Consider the following 23,552-nt stretch of genomic DNA (forward strand, 5'->3'; position numbering starts at 1 on the left):
GCACGGTCCTCATGCTGGGCGCTGCAGGGATAGGGCTCCAGCTTTCAGCTGCGCCTTGACATCTGGAAGACTTCAAATACCAAATCTAGTCAAAATCTAGGCAGAGAGCCCTTGCAGCTGCAGCATGATAGGGGCCATGGAGGATGGGGTTAGCAGAAATGAGCAGCTTTGCTTTTAGTTGCTTTTAAAACGTACTGTAATTCCTGCCTGGAGGGGGGTCAGGGAGAGTTCCTATGGGTTTGTCCTTCCCAGTTTGTCTCTTGAGACAGTAAAATGTTAGTATAGATTTAAGGCTTAGAAACACCTGAAACAAAACCAAGAGGCCCATGGAAAGACATTTTCCTGGGTACCTCCATCAAGTCTTCTGGGATTCTTTGACCTCTCTTGGCTTGGGCTGGTTTTGATGAGTGTTTCCTGAAGTGCTGATTCCCGGACTTCCATCGGGGGTTATGGAAATGACACACATAATCGGGGAGAGACCAGAGCTCTCCAGCCACTGAGCCTGCCAAAACAGCCTCCCAGTCATGCACAGCTTTCCAGCCAACAGATATAAACTAGAGCAAGCGGTACCACCCCAACCGCTGGAACAGCAAAGCTAGGTCACCCTTTCCTACCTTCACCAACAGAAGAAAAAGCCTACAGGGTCTGTCTTGCAAAGTAAACCACTACAACATCACCCTGCTATGAACAACAGATAAAACTCCTTGTGCTCCAAGGATGGGAGATACAGTCGTAAGTTTGGAAGTGAAGGCGGTAGCTGTCAGACCTATTCAGGTTTCATCAGCCTGTATAAACAGGCTGTGAATCTTGTAATTACAGGTTCCCCCTTAGGATTTTGGCATGTCTACTCCTAACCCAACCTTGGAATGTACAGAAGGTATAGAAATGAAACCTAATAAAACCTAAATATTATCTTCCATATTCTGAGGCTCAGCAAAAGTTTGATTTACATTTCTAGCAATGGTTCTTGTATCTGAAGCAATGGCTTGTATATTGTATTTGTCTAAGACTATAGGTACTTTATGGTATTTACTATATCTTGTAAATATTCTGCAAAGCACTATCGACAGAACAATTATGGTAGAGGAAAAGGAATAACAGTTTTGAATCAACTCCTCTTGGAAGAAAGAATGGATTTTGCCCTTTGCTACTGCAAATGATCTGCAACTCGGTGATGCTTAACAGCACATATTGGAAGAATACTGTGAAATTAACCCCCCCACCCTCCGCACCCCAGCTAGTTTTTCCAAAACTTTGCCTCCCGATTATGCTTCTGGGAAAGGGGACAAGGTCTCAGAGACTCCGGGTCGTGGCAGCATGTTGGAAAAATTGGCTGTCCTGCAGATGAGAGCAGCAAACCTCACCCTACTTGTTCATAACCAAATCCGCACGCTGACACTACAGATAAGACCTCTGGCTACACCACTGGAAATGATCTCACTCTTCACCTTCGCTTGCAGCCTTTCCCTATTGCTTTTCCAACATTATCAGCCAGGGCAGAGTTTTGGGGCAGCGAAGGGCATGGGGCTTGGTGTGAGTCACTCTGCTGCACGGCCCCGTACGCTCGAATGCCCAGCTCTCCTCTGACTCCTAACGAGAAGCTCTTGTTTTCTCCTAGAAGGAGAACCATCCCCCTCTCCAGTCTGTCCAGAGTTGTCAACAGCCTGCGAGCTGGAGGGAAGAGGCAGCTGACGGCGAGCGGGGCGCGCGTCCCCGCGCCGTCCCACTGATTGGATGGTGGCGGAGGGATGATGTTTGCGTCCTATTTTTAGTACAGCCTGCAGCAGCCTTGCGAGCGCACAGCCAGGGCTGCGGGAACAATGCCACGGCGGACGCTCATGCTTAGAGACATTAAAAACCCGCGCTCGACACCTGTGCCACCAAAGTAAACAGCAACTCCCCCCCAAAAATGATCTTCCTGCCTTTGGGGACCCTCCCCAAATCTTTGCAGGGAAGCACAAAGGGTGCGAGAGCTTCCCAGAGGCTTGGGTTCTTGCCCTTCCCCAGCTTCTCCTGCAAAGCAAGGAAGCAGCACACAAATCCTGCAGCCTCCATCCCAGCTCGCCCTGTGAGCTAACAGACGTCTCCCTTAAGACCAGCCTCAGCGTGGCGTCAAAGCGGTGCAAAGAGAGAGAGCAAGTCACAGAGACATCACCGGGGCCTGTCAACGGCCAGACATGAAACCAGCCGGCCTGGGTCCCTCCCCAGGACGAGGATTTGCAGGGCGCTGGCGTGCCCGAAGCACCGCAGCCAGCCCGGGCACCCCGGGGAACCGCTCCCGCTGCAGCGGCTGTGTGCGTCCGTGCAGGCAGAAAACCGGCACCCTGGTTTGCAATTGCCACGTGGGTGCAGTTATACCAACGGTCTGCCCCTGCAGACCCTGGCTGCCAGTTTGACCCCAAATCTGTGCTGTGTAGGGACTGAGGTGGCTCCGTCCCGCCACATGCCAGCCCTGCCCGTCCTGCAGGCAGCAAGGAACCTTTGCCGTGCAACCACCTCTCTGCAGACCCAGAGGGACTGGATGGTGCCTGGAGGACAGGAACATGACCTCCCTCCCCTTTCCGTGACTTCCCCTCACTGTGTGAAATAGCTGAGTTTCAGTACTTTCCCACTCCATAAAATGAAGGTCTGCCCTCCAACGCCCCTGCAGAGGAGGTGGGAAGCAACTAAAGGAACCGTTCAAGGGAACAGAGCAAAGCCACAGTCTCACGTCCACTCCGTGGAGAAGGGAGGTAGCCCGGGGCACTTGGGATTATGTTGCCCATCCCTGCAGCACTGGACCCCGCTTTGCAGGCAGGAAGCAGCTTAGACACAGTCTAGATGAAGCTGACGGCTGCTGTGTACATGCTGCTTATGGAACAGACCCCACGTAGGATCTAGTTTGTGAGACACCTGGAGCCCAAGTTGGTGGCCAGGGATGCTCCAGATAAATGGCTGGCCAGCACGTGTGCCTGCTGGGAGAAAGTGCTTTCTCAGTGCTGTCTCCCTGCAGTGATGCTACCAGCTCCAAGTGCTGCCCCAAAAAGACATTTGATAGCAAAAAGTCAACCTGCTAATGGGAGACTGCTCTCCCAAAGGATTTGGGTGGATGTCTCCTCTTCTTCTAGAGCAAACCCCAGAAAGACCCAGGAGATGGTGTGGCATTGGAGAGGACCAGGGAGGGCCCCAGGGACCTGGACAGTGAGCAGGGGCAAGCTTGGAGGCATCCAGGGAGCTGCACAAGGACTAGGGGTGATCAGCAACCACAGCTACCTCTGGCTTCAGCCCAGCGACACAGGGACTCACACCTTCCTCGCCTTGGACACCATGGAGGTTTCAGCAGACTCTTGGCAAAACCCCGACATTGGTGCTGTGCAAAGCATCTGCCCTACGTGGCGGCTGATGGCTTGGGGGACCACCCCACTGCCAAAGGGGTCTCTGCTCCAGCCCTGGCTCATGCCCCAACTTGTTTGAGGCATAAAACCCACCTGATGTTTCCTTCCCTGGGGGAAGACACCAAGACGCACGTGAAGGAAGCAAAACACAAGCACAGAAAACAGGAGAAAAAGCTCTTTCTAGGCAACTACCAACACGTGCAAATCATTTGGAAGTGGTCACACATGTGGCAGTGTTGCTAGCCCTGCAGCAGCATGCCTGAATGGGAGCAAGCTGGGGAGGGTGGCACCCCTATGGGTGGCTTTTGGGGAATAGCCGGGCCAGAAACACACCCTCCAAAGACCTTCCTCACCATCATAGGGAGCCACATGCATGGGAACTCCCAAGAGCTGCAGTGCTACAGCCCCAGTGGGGACAGCTGGACCCAGAAGAGACCATCTGCCCATGGCCTGAAGCTGGAAAGGAGCTGGTTCACCATCGCTCCCAGCCAAATCAAATCCCAAATGAACCTTTCTAACAGTCTGAAGTTGGGAAACGTTGTTCCTTTGTTTTAGTGGATCACGTTTTGTTTTGAGTTTCTCCATCTTCCCAATTTGTCTCCAGGCTCCCTGGTTTCAGGCCAGGTCTGTCCACAGCTTTCCAAGGCACACACAGATTGAGCAGTGAGCTTGAGCCAAGTGAAAACTAATTAATCATTTTCTACCCAGTTCATGCAACGTGAAGGGCCAAGCAGTGACGGGGCTGGGGCCACGGTGTGGAGCTGGCCCAGCCTGCTGTCCCCCACCCAGCATCCCCACCAGGAGCAGCTCCCATGGGTGACATCCCATGGCACACAGGCTGTGCTGTCCAGAGGCACCATGGCCAGCTGGAGCAGGGCGATTTAATTTACATGGGACAGAACCAAAAGAGGCAGCTGTGGGATATCACGCAGAGCTCTTGCTCAGCTGCGTCCTTCACAAGTACCAAAGGAAACACTTTTTCTTCAATATTAGCAACAGGCGTGCTGCTTTCACACCAGACAATTAGTGAGTGCAGTGATATCATGGGTCAGCCGTATAAACCTGCACAAAGTCCTGGGGGAAGCAGGACACGCTGGTTCGCTCTCGTGACATTGTACACTGGCCTCGCACACACCCCGGTCCATGTCCTCCCAGTGCAGAAGTGGTAAGAAAGTAGAGAACAGGCCTGTGACTGATTTCCTACAGGATAGTGGTGTCACCTGCCAGATTTTCATCTCACCCGCTCTGCTGTGAGCTCCAAGCAACTCAACTGCTTATTAAAGTCTGGGCTGATGCAAAGAACAAGGTGCTGCTTCCCCCCTTGCTCCCTTTCAGACAGCAGCCAGGACATTAAGAGCAGCCTAGAGTTTACATAATAAACACTACTGTGAAAATCCTCTCAAAACATCCCGAGGATTATTTAATTACGCAATTGCACTGCAGGAACTTACCGACTGGAGGTCTCCCCAAGATTCGAGGATGCTCCTGGAGAAGCATTTCTGAGACAGCAGAGAAGGTGTCTGCTGAGGCCTGGAGATGAGTAGGGTTGTGTTCGACCCCCATGCTACTGGGAACCCTGAAGTTATCTTCCTCTGAGATCCACCCATGGAGAGCAGGCTCAAATTTTGCACTGGGAAGGTCAGTCCTCCCAGAATATCATACCCACATAAGCCATATTTGCAGAAGCAGGGCAAGCAAAAATATTTTACCACCTAATCCCATTTAGCTCTTGGCTCACCTTTTGTTCTGCCTTTCTCACACAGTAGGAAATTCTACGTATTCTTCGAATAGTTTGGGCAATCAGACATTTCTTATAATGCTGTTTTGCTGGGAGCACGGAGATATGAGCTCTTGGTAAGTTTTATGACATTTTAAACGGTGTAAATAGCAAGCACCTCCACTCAAGTCAGGGATTAACTCCAGATTCCACTGCTTTAATAATAAATATTTTGACTTAATGAGAACAAACTTTTCTGAGTAGCACTTCTACACAAGGGCCACGAAGCCTGCCTTTGGCAGTGACCAGAAAAGAAAGTTTAGCGACATGGATCTATCTGCCTGTTCCTATTAATCCTTCAAAATAAACGGATAAAAACCCCCAACTCCAATAGCTTAGACCAGAACAGGGATGCATACCAATGTAAAGACCCAAAAGCTTAATTAAAATCAACTTACAAGATACAGTAGATTCTCAAGTGTTTGCAGTCTGGATATTTTTCATTAAGATATTTTGCAACTTCCACAGAAGCTGTGAGTTTCGCAGAGGAGTTTATTGATAGCGTAATTGGGGCTAAGGATTGAGGCAGGGTAGGTGAGTCCAGACCGCACAACAACCTATATGGATGGGCAGCAGCCTGCACACTCATTTACTGCTCCCAGAATTCAGGCAGAAATCACTGAAGGTGAGCTCATCTCTCACCATGTTTCACTGAGCCCTGGCACATCACTCCCTTCGGTGCTTTGAAGATCCTCAGTGAAAAGATGCTGAACTAGAGCACCAAGGCGGGGAGAGGGATGCTTCAGTATTAAACTAGAAATTTAAGCAGCAGGGTAAGATTAAAAAAAGAAAACCACAGGAAAAATGAAAATCCAGTGGGGTAGGTCGCCCATTGCTGCTGACATTTCAGAGTGAGGGTAAAACTGGGAGAAAACACCAGCGGGAAGAGCACCCAGCCCGCCCGCAGGCAGCCCCACAAAACACAGCACTAAAGTGAAAACGGAGCCAAGACATGAAATACTCACTGAATGTCCCAGTTTACCAGGCTTCCAGCATGTTTCCCACAAAATATACTAGAAAAGACTACAGTTTTTGAAAAAAAAAACCCCAAACAACAAAACCAAGCCAAAACAATTTAAAATCTCTTGGACCTTTCTCCCCGCTCTGGCACAGTCAGATTTGTCACAGCATTTGGGACATGGGCACCACCAGAATTTCCACAGGACCCCCGTGTCAAAATCGCCGCAGACTGATATGTCCTAGGATATTTATGCAAACCAGGAGGCATGGCAGGATTTCACAGCAGGAGGACAAATTCATTTTGTAAAAGGTATTTATATAGTTCAATAGGTGTGTGCAGTGCTTTAGAGGTATAAAACATGAGATCCCTGCCCTAAGGGGCTTATAATCTAATAACATATACTAGGTAAATTAAAACATACATCACAGCTGCGATGAATGCCCACCCCAGCCTAGACGGGAGGGCATTTCAGCCATATGACAAGTCAGAACTCAATTTTCATTTTAGATTTGTAGTTTGCCTTTAAACAGCCGGCGTTCCCTAACCCCCAAGCGAGAGAGAAATTTATCAGCATTACATCTGGGGGGAGGGAGTGCTCCAACACAGGATCATTTATTAATTGTTATTTATTATCTGTTAAACAAGGACAGTGTGTGCAGCAATAGCATTCCTTTTTCTGGATTAATTGTTGCTGTGCGATTCCTAGGTTTTATATTTTTAGCAGCCCTGTTCTAGCCTAACCCACTGAAAGGGGGGAAAATGGAACAGGCACTCACACAATTAATGTAATGAGAGTAATTAATTTGAAAATAATACCCAGGGGGTGGGAGGGTTAAGGCTTTCTTTTTAAAGAAATAAAAGTCGAACCAAAGCTCCCACGTCCCTCAGGACTCAGCGCTACACTGACTGCACTCGTTATGTTCGCATTTGAATACTCATTCGAGCACATTTCTCATGCTGTTATTTCACCACTTCCTCAGCCTTGCATAATAGATGCAGTCATTGCCACTAAAGAGCCAACATTTACCCACAGAGGTAAGGAAGAATACCATAAAGCAGGCAGGAGATGGAAATAAAGCTCTATACATCAGGTCTCTCCTTGGGGCTTGCTCACTCTCCGCAAAGAAAAAATAAATAAAATCAGAAGACCAAACAGCCAAAACACCGGTGTATGAGTCTCCGGGGTCCCCCTCCCCTTTTGCCAGCCAGGTAGACGGAGCTCAGCATACTCCGTCCCTCTTCTTCCTCCTGCACATCGCCCCACCAGCCCTGCAGCTCCCCGGGACCTGCCTAGCTCTCTCAGGGAAGCGTTTTATTTCATTTTACGTGGCCATTTCTTGCTCTGAAGGCAGGGAAACACTCCCCAGAGGTAACTGCGGACAAGGCACTGACAACGTACAAGTAGTGACTGGGGGTCCACGGTCCCAAGACCAGCACAGGGCTGGACGGGAGGGTGCATCACCCCTGCTAACGCAGCTGGTGCTTGGGAGAAGGAGGTGTCTTCTGGTGGTAAAACATGGAGAAAAACCCATGAACCACCTTCCCATCCCCTCCAATGCCACCTAGCCTTGCTGGTCTCCTGTGCCCATCCTAAAGAAACTGAGTCTTTTGTTTCTTGTGCATCTGTGACAAGTAGCAACCAGGTACGTGGGAGAGGCTGGAAACCTGGTCTGGGTAATGGAGAGAAGAAATTGCACGATGCTCGCGGCACCATCTCGGGCTGCTTCTCAGGATCCAGAGGGCAAGGCACTCACCACCACCTTTAGCTCTGAATCGCTGCCTTCAGCCAGCAGCCTGCCAAATTAACCCTCAGCTGGCTGCTAGAAGCGGGCAAAGCTATGGCACAAGAAATACTATGGAAAGCTCTGGCTCGTAGTTTTGTATTGCCATGCATTTGTGAAGGAAAATGCAGGGCTGAAACCCTTTGCTTGGCATTACTGACAGGTCTTCAGCAGGGAAGAGGGACAGGTCTGGTGCCTTCCTCTCTCTGCCAGCTGCTGACAAAGGACCACTAGCAGGAAAGGACAAAACCCAGAACAAAAGTCAAACAGTAACTCTCCAGAGACCAGAAATTCAAACTTCTCAGAGGTCATCTGAACCTCCAAGTAGTTCAAGTTTTTCTTAAAACTTAAGATTTGGCAAAGATAGAGTTCTTGGTCCCAGCTGTAGCGTAGCACAGTCTCACCAAAACCAGACCTGATTGTGACAAATATTTGAAAATGTTATTTTGTGAGTGTGCACTGAGGTATGTCAAATAATAAAGCAGAAGTCCCTGAAGGTTTTGCCGCATGCGATCACTTCCATGAGCAAAAGAAATAAATTTTCATTGAATCTACAGTAACCACATTGGTCATGCAGACTTGATAGAACAGAGAAGGATTTCTATCTTCATTTGGAGCAGGTTGTAGAGGACAACCTGGGGTGTGCATGGAGCTGGCAGTGCCTCCGAGGAGCCTGGGTCTCCTTTGGTTTGGTATCTTGATGAAGGAGTAAAGAATTACAGTAGCGTGGAAGATGTTCCAAAATGGGATGGCAGGAAATTTTAGCTTTCTCCCCAGCTCCACCACAGATTGCATGTGGGGTTTCCAACAAGCTGCTGGATCACGTTGTATCTGATTTTCCAATTAGTAGAATATTGGCATTTCTCTAAATAAGGATGGAAGGGAATGAAGAAACCATGATGGGGAATAAAAGTTTCTGAAAGGAAGCGAAAGGAACGCTGCAGGAATTTATGAAGACGGCGGCAAAGTCTTAACTTCCACGGGACAGCAACCTGCGCGTGGCAGGATGCAGAACCACAGTGGTTTGGTCAGTGGACGTTTGGTATTTGTAAACTTAATTCACCAGGGAGCTGTAAGGGCTGCCGCAGCCCGTCTCCCCACCATCACATCGGGGAGCGGCGAAGGACGACCATGTACTTTTTAAAAACAAAGCGCTTCAAGAGAATTTAAAATTGCAACATGGCAGCAGGAGCGAGGCAGCAAGCAGCGCTGGGGGAGGCTGTTGGGTACCTGCAGTCCCAGCCCTGGGGGGGTATGCACACTGCAGGAGGGCAGCTGGGGCTTCGACACCTCCATTTCGAAGACCAGAAACCCCCGCAGGCACCTCTCTGCCCTTCCCCATAGCTGGGGAGAGCCCGTGGGCACCAGTGACTGGCTGGGACAAGCCCTCGCCCCCACATTTTGCAGGGGCCACCCAAACAAAGGTTGACTAGGGAAAGGGTCCTGAGCCCTGCCGCTGCATTGGGGGGGATGCACCACCTTTGAATGGGAACGTGACACGGGGGAGGCCGTTACACCATCCCCCTTTCTTTAATACGATGGCAGCTTGGCACCGCATTTTGTTCGGGTTTTAACTTTTCTATTTTTTTTTTTTTTCCTCCGGTGTTCGTTAGCAGAAGTGACATTTCTGCGGACGGGCAGGCGATGACGGCAGCTAATGGCTCCCGGGCCCTCTCTCTGGTTTCCTTAGCAACTGCGGGAAGGGAAAACAGAACCTGTCAGATGGAAAATGTCAATTATAGCGGATGCGGAGGGGAGAGATGCTGCAAGCAGAGGAGGCGTGCGGTGGCAGCGGGGGGAGCGCGGTGGCGGCGGGCTGCGCAATGGCGGGCAGGGTGGAGGGGGTGCCTGGCAGCACCGTCCCGGCAAACAGCATTGGGATGACAAAATTCGGCAGCAGACGCGGACTGTCGGATGGAGGATTGCACCATTTCGTGGGCAATTTTGCCAGACAGAGCCCATCCTCATGGCCAACCGGCTGACTGACACCCCCCCCCCCAACAGACCTGACTGCCCTGCGGTAGATGAAAGCAGCTGGAAAAATATAAATCAGATTAACTAATAAATAAATAAGAGGGAGGAATAAATAAAAGGCGGCAGGCGAGCTGTGCCCACATTTTGCCTATTGATCCTCACCTCCTTGGTGGACGCAGGGCAGATCAATGCTGAAGGAGAAGTCCTCTGCTAAAACGGTGGGAAAGGAGCTGCCGACGCAGTGTTAATATTAATCAAAGCGAGTTGTCCCCACGTATGCTGCCAGCAAGACAAAAGCAGGCGGCACTGGCAGCTCGGGGCAGGCAGCACTGCCCAGTCCTGGATGTCCTGAGTGGGGAAGGGGCTGCAAGTGGGTTGTGGGTGCTCAGGGTTCACCCGGCCAGAGCCACCAGCCCAGATGGGACCAGGCATGGGGATGCGGCATGGCGAGGCACCGCCAGCCAAAACGGCAATGTGTGGCTGGAAGAAGGGTGAGGCTGAAATTGGGGCTCCCCTCTGCAGGGAACCCCAGGGTGGCACAAACCCATCCCAGCCCCATCCCTGTGGCATCACCAGCAGCATTTGGGCCACAAGCCACGGCACGTCCGCCCGCCTCAGGCAGCTTCTTGCACAGTTTGGGTGCTTTTTCTTAATGCAACTTCCCATCTCCACCTTGCCGACAACTCTAAAACACCTCTGTTTTCCAAACTAAAAGGGGAAAAACCAAAGTAGCAGCAACACCAGCCACTCCGTCGGATGTCTGGCATTTCCAGCAGGCGATCTGCACACAAACAGCTCTTGCTGTAGCAGCAAGTGCACCCTAAGGACGCCCGGGGTTGTTGTTCAGTCACCTTGCGCTGACACCTACTTGCCCGTTCAAAGCCTTTTTAACACGGAGACTGCTAAATCAGCCTTTACTCTCTTCACTTAACCACCATCCAGGCCTCCTTGTCACGCTGTGACATGAGGGATTCGGACTTTCCTTGTCTTGACTGACATCTATATCCTGCTGGGAGGGAGCGAGCCGGCTGCTTGTGCCCACTGAATGCTAAAGCGAGTGGAATAAACAGGAGAACAGCTACCTTGGGAAAGTGGTCACCTGCAGTTAGCTGAAAGAATGAGCTTTATTCAGTTTTCTTCTATATTTTTTTTGTTGTTTAGTTGCATGGATCAGGAAGCCTGGGGCTCAGGAGCTCTGCTTTCTCTTTCCTAAGGAAACAAATGCCTCACCTTGCTGGTCACTTTACCTGCTGTGTTTGCAAGCTCTCCCTTTATCAGATAGTACTTGCCCATCTCTGCAAAGCCCCGCAACATCCCTAGGTAAAATACCAGGCCTTGCTTCATTTGCCTCATCCCTTGCCCTAAGTCATCTCTACAAATGGGAAAAGCAGCAGATGTGCAGCACAGACCAGAAGTGCCCCGAGCCAGTGCTCCAGCAAGTATCATCCTAACACCGAAACCCCAAACCTGTCTGGACTCTGTTTTGCAGAGCTGTCCCTCTTGTCCTCCAAAGTTCCAGCTCCAAGCAAAGTCCATCATCTCCCTTCTCTGTCTTGTCTTCTGGGCCTAAAATAATTTCAGAGCAGAAGATAATTTCTTAATGCTCGGTGTGGCAAGGCTGTTTCACCTCTCTATTCGCTTTGTTCCCTTCTGTTTTCTGCTCTTTCTGAGTGTTTAATTGCAACAACAGGCTTCTGTAGGCTGAAATAATCACCCCATAAGAGCGGTCCAACCGAGGATAGGGAGCATCTTTGCTGGAGCCGGGACAGCTCCAGGAACTGTCACACAGGTCCACTTCTCCTGCACTTTCCCTTCTCATGCTCATGGGTTATTTTTACATTTTCTCTTATGTAACCAGGTCAGGCTCTGCTCTGGTTTCCACTTCTGTCTGAAGCCAAAGGAAAAAAAACCTCATGAAATCAAGTAATAGACTTCCACCTAATCACTTTCCCAAGTGTCACCCCAGGTCTTTGCCATGGCACCTGGACGTGCAAAGCTCCAGCTTCTGGGAGCCCTGGGGATTCCACCCCTGGCAAATAACCTGCATGGCATGAGCAGCACAGCATGGCAACTCCGAACCACTGGCTTTAGACAGTCTCTAGTTGCAGCATTTCTGTGTACATCAAGTTTCTGACCTTTTTCTGTGCCTTACCCAAAAGCATTCATCAACCAAAGCTCACCGGTCGTGTTACAATCACAGCACTATCGAACCCCTCGATTAGCCAGAGCACGGGTTGTGTTCAGCGAGCGGTGATCCCTGCCGTGCATTTGCCTGGCACATGGCACCTGCGGATCCCAGTGCACGATGCACAAGTAGGTGCCATCACTGTGCGCTTTGGATGGGCCCAGAGCAGAGCACAGAGACCAGGCAAAGGGCGCGTTTGCATCCCAGGGAGAAACAGTGAGCAGAGCCCTGCTTTTCCAGCCTGACAAACCACGCACTCAGCTTCCCGCAAGAGCATTTCCAAAAGACTTGGTCTAAAAAGTTGGTGCTGTCAATAAATCTTAAAGCAGCAACACTCATCCGATCCAGCCAGCAACCTTCTCCCCCTAATTTCTCCTCCCTTTGGGAACTGAGATAAACACCCTTTCTACCTTCCTTAGCCAGCGGCTCAGCCCAATATCGGACCCCTTGTGCTGCCAGCCCTTGTGCTGGCTGCAAAAACCTGTCTGGCCGCGGCAGGGCTGTAAATATCAATTGTTCTAACCCCGTTAGAGCCTAATAGGCTCAGCAATATCTACTGAGGAAAGGGCCTGACCCCGCTCGTCAGCAGTCATGACATGGAACAGCTATAGCATGTTCGGGGTATGCAAAAGGCTTAAATGCACATTTAATGGTTGTCAGGCAGCGGTTCCTATTAATATAAAGACAGTCACATCCCAGGGCTATGGAAAAGAGTTGAAAAGCACGGAAGAAAAATGAATTTATTTCAATGGATGTTTGCATGATCAAGAAACGATTCAAATAGCTAAAGCTGCTCTGCTCCTGAAAGAGACACTGCAAGATTGAAACTTGGATAATTAGTACAAAAGTTTCCCTACCCATGTGACTCAGATCTTCAATTATTGACATTTTGGTTCATTATCATTTATGCACTTTCTTTATTTGTGTTTCGCCCAGGAAAAAGCAGCGCAACTCAGGCAGATAATTTGTTGTTTCTTTGCATATCTGTTTTCCATCATTAAATTTTTATATCTTCTCCATCAAAACCAACCAAACTAGCAGCCGTCTCAGCACCCTAATACCGTAATATAAATAACAACAACCTCCCCGCACAAAAGATTAACCCCCAACTACATCCATAACTCCCCCTTCCCACAAATTTAAAACAAAGAACCTGAAAGTATTTACCACCATTTCAAGACTTTGGCAGAAATCTCCCTCATTCATTGTGTAAAATATAAATTTTAGGCAGACCCAAAACAGACATTATCATTTTTTAGCGCTAAACAGCTTTGTCCAGGGCTGGCAGTTCATTCTCTCTCCTATCACGGTTAGGACAGATCTTTTGTAAAGCTTTGTAATGCACCAATTTGCCTCTCCTTGCAGACTGTACAATTTTACTAATCTCTAAATTGATAAATTATGTAAGTGAAGGCAGAGTAAAACCCTTCACATGGACGCAAGAAATTATTTCCATGTCACATGGAGTTTCCTGTTTCGCTTTTTTCTTTTCCTTTTTTTTTTTTTTTACCCCTTTTGGGTTGTCATCCTCATTTGAACAACCTTTCCAAGACTTGAAAAGGTCAGTGCCCTCATATTTGGGCCTTAGGATTAGAGGTGACGAGCTGTGTTGAAAGACATAATTGAGCCTGGGCAACTCGAGAGATTTCAGCCTGCCCGGGGTACCCGGCAGCTCTGGCCCTTTGAAGGATCTAAAAGGTGTTCATGGTGGGGATGATGCTGGAATTTCAAAAAGCTGCAGGCTAGCTCAAAAGGTAATTAATATAGACTAATTGGTCTCAAGGCCCTTGGTAGCGGCTCTGTATGCAGTCCTTAGCATCTGCACTTTTTTCTTCATCCTTCTGAGGATCCAGCTCAGACAGCAGCTGCCACGCGTTGCCCGCGTTTGGGTCGGTCGCCGGCAGAGGAACAGGCAGTTGCCCATCATCGCAGCCAGTGCTGGAGACAAAAGGCTGCGAATCTGCATGACTGCCTAGTGGGGAGCCCTGCTGTAAGCAGAAATGCAACGCTGATGCAAAAAAAACCCCCTCAATCTGAGCAAGAGCATCAAATCCCTCCGCTGCCCTTGGAAGATCCCAGCAGTGGGTGCAGGTGGTCCCAGCTGGGGTTTCCCCAGTGCCTGCCCCAGGCAGCAGAGGATACGATACGGTCTCTCTTTGCTCATCACTGAGCGCAGGAACAGTTTTTTTAAAGTCAGCTAGGAATAAACTTGGCCAATTGCTATGTTAATTGTACTTTTCTGTCCCTAACGCTACAAAGTGAGCATGTTACTTTCCCCACACCAATACTGCCCTTTTTCCTGTATTTCCACTGCATTAACAGCCCTTTCCTGTAAGGCACGAGCAAGCAGGGTCCCTGCCTGGAGCAGCATCTCCCAGCTGGGGTCTGCAAGACCTCAGAAAGCAACCCAAGAAATAACTGCAAAGAACAAACAGGTGTGTGTTTTCTCATACTTGAGACTCAGAAGCAAATAAAATGAGGGGAAACCACAACAATAAACAAGTATTACGGTTTAGCCTGATACTCATTTCAGCAGAGCAAAATCCTTGCAGCAGCACAGCTCAAACTGAGCGGTGGCAGGGTTTTTGGTGGATGGTCATTAGGTGAAGGAGAATGGGAAGCACCAACCCCCAAAATTCAATTTTTAAAGACTCAGAGCAAAGCAGCAGATGACTTCAGTGGAAGAAGACCATGAAAAACGTCCATCATTTCCTTTTACACCACCACTGCAGTCAGCGGGTCCTGCTCACCGGTCAAACGTGGGAAGAGAGAGTGGGAGAAAAGGAGTTTCCCATCTCTTTGGCTGAAGCTGCCCCATCCTTCCCTCGCCCAACCCGGCAGCAGGACATACTGCAGAGAAGACCCTGAGATCTTGAACATAGCCTCAGGAATACAACCCCTGAAAACAGTCAATGCAATTGGGTAGATTTCCTTTCATTTTTTTAATTATCCCTTTTTCCACATCGCCCAGCCCTCCCTCCTTTCTCATCACACTCTTCACTACACACTGTCTACTTAGCAAAATAAATGGCTGCATTCTCGGCACAGAGGGATGTAACGGCTGCTCAGCTTGCTAATGGTCTCTCATTGCAATGCAGCAGCCACAGGGTTAAATATATCGTGCCAGCTCCAGAAGCTGTGCCCAAGCAAAGATAGATAGGGTACAGGCAGAGCAGCAAGGATGTCTCCAACTTGGAAATCTTTCACAGTAGTGGTCTTTTTGTACTTTGAGCCACCCACAAGGTACTTGAAGGGCCAAAGCACGTCAAGGTGGTGTTTGCCCTCTTGTTTCTCACTCTTGGAATAAGAGCAGGACCATAAATACTTCTTGTCTATCTTAAATTTCTTACCACAGATTCAAACACTAAGTTGAACAGCTCTTGAAACCACAGCCCTGCTCCCACCAGCAAGCAGAAGCTGCAGCAAATGCTGCCGTAGCTGCCATATCTCCCTGGCTACCTGCGACAGGGAAAGGACACTGCTGTGGGCTGTAAAAGCCAGAGAAAAATGCAGTGAATTCCCCCCATATGCAGCAGCTGTCAGTGGGACACAGCCATATGCAAGCGGGGTGCAGAGCAAACCCCCATTTCTGCCCTGGAGCTTTGGTGCCTGGCAAGCTCTGCTCCCCGTGCCCGCTCCTGCTCTGCACCAGATCGCAGGAGAAGGAAACCCTCGGCAGTGACTGGTGTACGCACGTCTGTCCAGCCTGACCGAGGGAGGCTGTAAATGCTGGGCAGATGAGCAAAATTAAAACAAAAAATTCATGGAGATTTTTTCTGGGTTATGTCTGTAAAGGTGACAATTAAACTCTAAGTCCCTGTCCTTTCTAAGGGTTAGGCTTTTCTACCTATCCCCATATCACCACATTTCCTTCTAAAGAGCAGTTGCTTGTTGTAACACTTCCACTTCCTTTTTGTTTTTCGATGACTGCAACATGCCTTACAGAGATTTTTCTGGAAGCCAGACTGCGGTCAAGCAAACTACAGTGTGCTACCTTAATTTGTCTGTTCAAACGACAGCTTTGGGCAGCGGATTCTGGTAGCAAGGATGCTGTCAGGGGGGCTGGAGGTGTGGGTGTCCTGGACCTCTTCCCAACCCTGGCACTGCCCAGCAGGGTGACTCTGGGCAGAGCCCTGCCACCTCCTGTATCTTCCTAGGAGGTAAGAGTGACAATCACTTCCCAGAACACAAGTGTGTAGTGAGGCTTAATTAAAGTTGAAAAGCACTTCAAGCTCCTCAGCACAAGCTGTTTTAAATAAAAAATGCTATAATAACAAGCTGGTTACAGCATGAAGGAGCCTTGAAGAGGGACAGCGATGCACAGCACTGGCAGGATGGCTAAGAGAGGTCACTGGGACCACCCGCAGCTCAGCCTGGCTTCTCCACGAATCCAGCCTCAGGTGAGACCTGAGCTCCTCGGACTGCTGGGGAAAACCATCCCCAAACGCAGAGCAATCCTTTAATTTCCTAACAGGGACTGCCTGAGCCCACCATGCATCCCAGCAAAAGGCTTTCCAAGGAGCACCATGGGGGGAAAAAAAACTTGAATGCAGCTGAAATAATTTCCTTGCCCCTCCTGCAGTGCGTGAGCTCTCTTGTCCTTCGTTTTGATGATAAAAATCTCTCTCTGGGGCATTGCGATGACATTGGTCCCACACAGAGCAGTTGCCCCAGCTGAGCTGGTGCACTGGCACATCTCACTTCTGGTGTGATCTCCAATGACAGCAACCACATAGAGCAAGGGATGCCATCCCATGCCATGCCTCGGTGTGCCCGAGGACCGAGGTCTCAGGGCTCCTTTGTCCCGGGGACCCGGCTCACGCCTGAATCTCCCAGCGGCGCTGTTATCCCAAGGTCCCTGATTACGGATGCTACGTATCTGCGTTCTTCCCCTGTATCCTTAAGATAAACATGTCCTTCACTGTAGTCACCTACTCCATCATACACTCCTATCAAATGAGCCTTGCTAGCTCGTAAATTACTGTGCAAACCATTCCAAACAATAAAGGCAATTTTACTTACTGAACCATTAAATTTACATACTTAAATTAGACTCAACCAGACGTTGAGAGGGGACGTCTCGCGGCCAGACAAACAATGAATTTAGGGAAAGAGCTGCCGTGTACTTCCCCACCTCTCACATGAAATTAATGAGGTGCTTCAATTTAATCATCATTAAAATTACATCTTTATTTAGTTACTTAGCAGAGTTTGACTCACTGCGTGGAGTGGAACATGGAGTAATGCCTCCAACATCAACCCTTCCAGAGGGGAGGCAGGGAGGAGGTCCTTCCCCCCAAAATGCCCTTTGCACCCCTACAACAGCAAGACTGGGTATGCGTGTCAAGATCCCAAACCTCTCTCCAGGGCTTATTATTAAGGTAAAACGAGGGAAGAGAAACAGCAAGTCAGAGTAAATTGAGAAAATAACGTCTGGCCTTAGTCTAAGATGTCTTTGAGACAGGGAGACAGAAAGACACATTACTTCTTTAGATGGTACCAACAAATGGGAATCTCTCGCAGCATTATCGGTCTCAAAGTTCAGTGCACGTGGCACGGAGAAACTCATTAGAAAAGCAAGAGTTTGAAACAAAAGCATACAGTGAAATAGAGACAAGGAGACAAGAGACACGCCTGATCTCGTGTGCATGTGCAATTTGTTTTGCATTTGCTCCCACACACACATAATTTATTCATCTCAAGATGCTCCCGCGCAGTTGCAGGGAGAGGCTGGTGAGAAGGGCTCAGGCACAGGGAGGGCAGCTCTGCAGGGCTGTCTCAGGATCCTGCAGACCAAACCTGGCTGTCACCTTTGCCGGTTCCCCCCCTGGGGGTGCAGCACTCAGCCGTACCCAAAACGGTGCCACGCACATCCTGAGACACAGGTGAGAGCTCACAGCCCATAAATCCAGTTGAGCAAGGGCTGCTGTGGCTACAAGCACTTAGCTCGGTACCAGAAAGTTATCAATAAGCAATAGGGATTTCTGGGGACAGCAGCAAAGCCTGTGAGGGTCTGTGGGGACAGAAGGAGGGATCACACTGGTGAGGACAGACTGCTCACTGGGAAAGGTCCAGCGCCTTGCGTCTGGGGACCTGCTGCCTCTCTGCAATATTGAAGAGTCACTTAAGAAAGCAGAATAAAGAGATTACAGACCCCTATGGAAGTGGTGTAAAGGAAACCAATCCCTACTGTACTGGGCATAACGTCTGCCTGTAGTAAGAGATGGAAAGTTTCCGAAGCAAAGAGCTCTGCACGAAAGCAGGAGGAAGGGAGAGAGATTCTAGCCCAGAGACAAAGGTACCTGTGGTTCACCCAAGGTGACTCAGGATGTCAAAGGCCTAATAAGGTCTTCCTCAAAATCAGCAATGGGCTACAAAAACACAGACCTTTTTTGTTACTCTAAAATAATTTTCATCCCAACAGACTAACTCTCCGCTCCCCCACTCCAGCTGCAGAGCTCAGTGGTCTCAGTGACCTCACTCCTGTTTGACGCTGATGAGAATGAACAAGATTAGATCTTAATGAGTTACATTTGGAGACATGAAACACTGGGAATCTCTCTTCCCCCATAGATACACATGGCTCTGAATGGTTGGGGCACGTCCACATTATTTCCATCAGAAAGTCTTCCCTTCCCTTCAACTCATTTCATTCCCTCACACTCTAGCAGCAAAGGGAGATCAGCTCCCAACAAGCCCGTGGTGACGCCATGGATAATGCAAACTTCTTTCCAGTGGAGAGACAAGGGATACCTCCAAAGTCATGTTTACGTGGCACCTGATGCCGTCTTCCAGCTGTCAGCAGAACAACTGGCCTTGTGCCGCAGCTCTGGCGCCGCTGGCAGTAGCCTGCACAGCGTGGGCACGTGCAGAGCGGGCACTGGGCACACACACCGGCTCCATCGCACACACACAGAGCTGGGAACAGGGTGCCCACAGCTATGACTTTGCTAAAACCAGCCCTGCTCTCGACTGGGTGCTTTAATACCAACAATAAAGGGGAAAAGGCAGAAACAGTTAGGGCTGCAAATGATGACTGCATTATTTAGTTACTACCTGCAAGCTCTGTTTTCCTTTTGATCTCTGCACAAGTCCTGTACAGGCAGGTGTTACGTGCCACCATGCACTGTACTGAGCAGTTAGACCTCAACTCACACCGTGACCCCAAAAACATAGCTCAAGCAGGACGTAAGGGATTTTGTTTGACATCCCCTTTGGGTGGCATCTTTCTTCAGGCAGGGAAGAGAAGAATTAGTTATGTATAGTGAGAAGCAGCACTTGCACCTGAAAGCTCACTGCATTAAAAAAAAAAAAAAAAAAGCCCACAAAAGAGTAAACACCAAACTGCCAACCGCTTTTTACCTTCTGTAAATCAAAATACACTTTGGAAGTAAAAACTCCCAAATTACACCAGGCAAGATGAAACATTAACCCATGAAGAGTGGAGATGGCAGTAGCAGGGATACACAGACTAGAGCCAAAGCTACAGTTTGTCTACATTAAAAATGCAACATCAGCAGAGGCATCTGAAAGAGTCATTTATCAACTCCTGGATTAGAGAGACATCTTAAAGTAAGTGCACCATTTATACGCACATATGCACAAATTGTCTGCTGAGGAAGGAGAGGAGAGCTGCAGTCTTCGTGCCTTGGAAGTTTCTCTCTAGTCCTCTGGGTAAACGTAGGGCCAGAATGACATTAGGCATGGAAAATAGGAACCTTGCTCATGGTAACAGGGGGTACAATTCATGTGAGCAGCCGGGATGGAAAGTAATCTAATGCTGCAATTTCAGAGAAACAATATAGAGTCACTCACATACATCATGATTAATGGCTGGATACCATAGTGTGAAAACCATTTAAAAAATGGCATTTTTGTCACTGACAATGTTACACATATAGTAAAGGTCATACATGATAAGAGCATTATCCATATTTCTTCTGCAAACATGCTTAACCTTGTAGAGCACAATTCCCTGGAAGATTGGTGATCCATCTCCAGCTGCAAACTGCGCTCTTCAGAACCTGAGAAGGCCAATTTTACATTTATATCATTCACATCCATGCACACGCAGACTCCGGGAAGCCGGCACGCTTTTCGAAGCAGAAAGGGATGGAAACGTTTTACAGCAGCACCTGCTCCGGGCTCTCCTCCCTCCACCTTGTCTCCATCTGCCACCTTGCGCTGGAGCTGATGCTGAGCTCCTTGCTGCAGCCGTGCTGGAAACCCAGTTACCTGCAAACCCCCTCTCTAAAGTCTCCTTGAGGAGCCCCTTTGGCACCCTCTGGCCACAGGTGGGTCCCACCAGTGGGTCTATACACACCAGTGGGGCTCGTCCCTGGTACCTGGCAGCGGTTAGCAGTAAGAAGTCAGTAGCTGGTTGACCAGCTTCCATCTGCAGAGAAATCTCATCCCATTCAAGGATGACCACCTTGGAGATGGCCTGCAGAAAAGCTAGGATGAGTCCAGAGACTAGACTTTTACTTTTTTGAGAACTGTGTTTAAAGCACACAAATCCATTCCAAAGGGTCAGCTTAGTCCATGAAAGAGCTCCAAGCACCAGGTGAGTCATTTCAGATCAAAATCCAGTCCAACCTTTGCCGCCAGCTCACACCCTACACACCTTCTGAAGCCCACATGGCTTGCCATAACCTTTTATAGCTGCATCCATAACTCACATAGTCCTCTAGACTTGCTGATACCCATGAACACCCATGCTATGAGCCAGACCGCAACCTTGCCTTGCAACTGCTGGAAGGGTGGATGTCTTGGCTGAAATTTGGAGGAGCAACAAGATTCACAATATATTTTGCAGCAGATTGTGTGACCCTCTGGAAACCCACAGAAAGTGGCACTAAACTGTATATGTGCCATTGTCTGGTGACTGACACACAATGGCAAGGGGAATTTTTTCAATATGCAGTCACATATCTACCCATGTTTGCATGACTATTCACTGTTTGGCCACACCGTGCTCTGCCCATCTGCCTCCTGGGGTCCTTCTCCTGTCAGTACTGAGCTCTCCTGATTAACCTGGGCAGTAGCTGCGATTCGGGGTTACATTCTGCACTAACAAGCCAAGCACAAGATCATAAAGGCATTGTATCAAAATTTAATTATTTCTACAGCAAATAAAACCCCTGCATGAAACAAACATTTGTGTAGCAAGATCCAGTGTAAGGCTCACTGCATAAGGTTAGACTCTACTTTAAGCATCTCTGCTGAGCATGGCTTGTGTACAAGGACAGGGGCTGTGCTCACCGAAGGATGATGTTATCCTTTAGCAAGGCACAAACACGAAAAAACACCAAGCCAACCACTAAGACAGGATAAGCGGCAATGCAGTTTGCCACCTCTGTGTGCTGAATCTTTGCTGATAAATAAGTATCGCTATAAAAAGGGCAGGTTACACCTTGCAGGAGTTGGGTGAGTGGGAGTTCAGAGGCTGCAGGCAGGACCTTTCCCCCATCGCTAGCTCCCCAGCAGATCTGACCTCCCTTGGAGAGGAGGGCATGATCCCACTCTGGAGGAATTTCCTCTGTGGGAGACACTGGAAAACGCCATGGGAGGCGATGGGAGCTCAGTGCCTTGTGACCACCTGCTGGGACAGGGAACCTTGTCCCTAGCTGGCTGTGGGACGGGGGGCTGGAGCATCTCAGTGCTGGGCCACCCGGTGATTTTTGCATCGCTCGGAAAAGCGTGACCCCAGATGTCCCTAAGAGTCCCCACATGTCCCCAGCAGCAGGCGGGGGGTCAGGCCCTCACACTGCCTCCGGTGTGAGCAGCCTGGAGAAGTGACGAAGCAGCACCGGGCAGGGAGGAGCTGCCTGCGCGGAGGGGACGGGGGACAGGGGGGGGGGACATTTCCACGCTGGCATTCGCAGCTTGTCAGATCGACTTGTGCTTTCTTATGTGAACAGCACAGTGAAAGCTTCCCACTGCACTCAGGGTGGGAAAGCTTTTCCCCAGAGTGGTTTGCAAAGACTGGCTGGACCAAATTATTCCTCTCATCATGAATGCCTCTCTCTGAGCCACCTTACCCATGCAGATACTCAAATGTTATTAATATGAATGAATGCATCTTGTCTCGGGGTGTCTCATGGTAGGAGCCATTTCAGAAACACTGGGAGGGTGGAGGGAAGGAGGAAATACAATTGAGCAGCCCTGGTTGCATCTGTCCTATTCCTCAGATGACAATTTCTCTCTCCCGGGAGCGCCACAGACTAGAAGCACTCACAGATTATACATCATTCAGTCTTTTGCTTTGCAAAATTAGCTTTCTTAGCAAGGAAACAAAGGATTTGCTGTATTGGATCAGGCTCCCGACATGTCTGCTGCTGCATCCAAGCTCTGGTACTTAAGAAACACGGCGGCTCTCCTCTCTGCTGTGCCAGCCAAGTCCCTGCCCGGGGAGCTGCGTGCACAGTCAGAGATTGCTTCCAGATTGCCACAGAAATTCATCTGATGCTGAGTAGCAGGTAGTTTAACTTCTCTCCTAATTTTGTCATCTAACATACCCACAAATGGCCAACATTATTTAGTCTTTTTAAAAACTCAGCCCAAACGTTTATCTCAATAAGTGCCTTCACCACTGCCCTCCATAAAGCCAACTACATACCACATAAAAGGAGGGTTTCTTTTTACTAGTTCAAAATTTACTGCCCTGGATGGTTTACTTTACGGCTGTTAATACAATGAAAGCTTTTGTAAGGAGAGGGTGGTGTTGGGGGATCAGGCAGGAGCTAGCAGGAGACAAAGATAACAGTCTACGGCTAATGCAAGGGCTTCAAGTGCCCGGCCTGATGGGAAGACCATAACTCATAACACATTTAATGGCACGGGCAAGGAGAGGGACTGCCGAGAGCATTCCCCAGAGGTTCACAGCACAGACCGTCCCCAGCAGCTCTCCCGTGGCAGGCGATGGAGCACTGCGGGTACCACTGGGGCTGCACCGCAGAGGTGAAGGCAGCAGAGGCTTTTAATCCTTCCCCTCTTATGCAAAGGGGGGATGAAGGGGGCTTCTTGGCTGGGCAGAGCCTGCCGTTCCCCATGGACCCAAAGAGAAGGGTTCATTGCCGGGGAGAAATATTAAAGGCAATACAGAGCCCTTTGTCTGCAAACAGGCTGAGCAGACACGGCTGCAAACTGGGAAATGCCAGTGTCTGCCACACCAGCAACAGCCTCTTTTCTTTTGACCTTTAACTCCGCCTGGCCCAAAACAGAGCACACACGTCACATCGCTCTGTTTTACAAAGCCTCAGGTCAAACATCTAGCCAAATACATGGAAAAGGTTTCTTTTGGGATGAATGCAGCACACTGCTGCCAGGATGAGCAAATGTGGGCTGTGCAACAGCAGCAGCAGCTTTGCCTTCTCATCATGCGAATGCTGGCACTGAGAGGGTACCGCAGGGTAGAAACCTCCTGCCTCCACAGCAGACCTGCTTCAGGGGGTCCCTGTCTCCAATATTTGCCGTAAGAGAAGGAAACCATCCCAGCTGC

The sequence above is a fragment of the Haliaeetus leucocephalus genome, unplaced genomic scaffold, assembly GCF_000737465.1.
Source record: "Haliaeetus leucocephalus isolate CR32 unplaced genomic scaffold, Haliaeetus_leucocephalus-4.0 Scaffold657, whole genome shotgun sequence".
Taxonomy (NCBI): Eukaryota; Metazoa; Chordata; class Aves; order Accipitriformes; family Accipitridae; genus Haliaeetus; species Haliaeetus leucocephalus.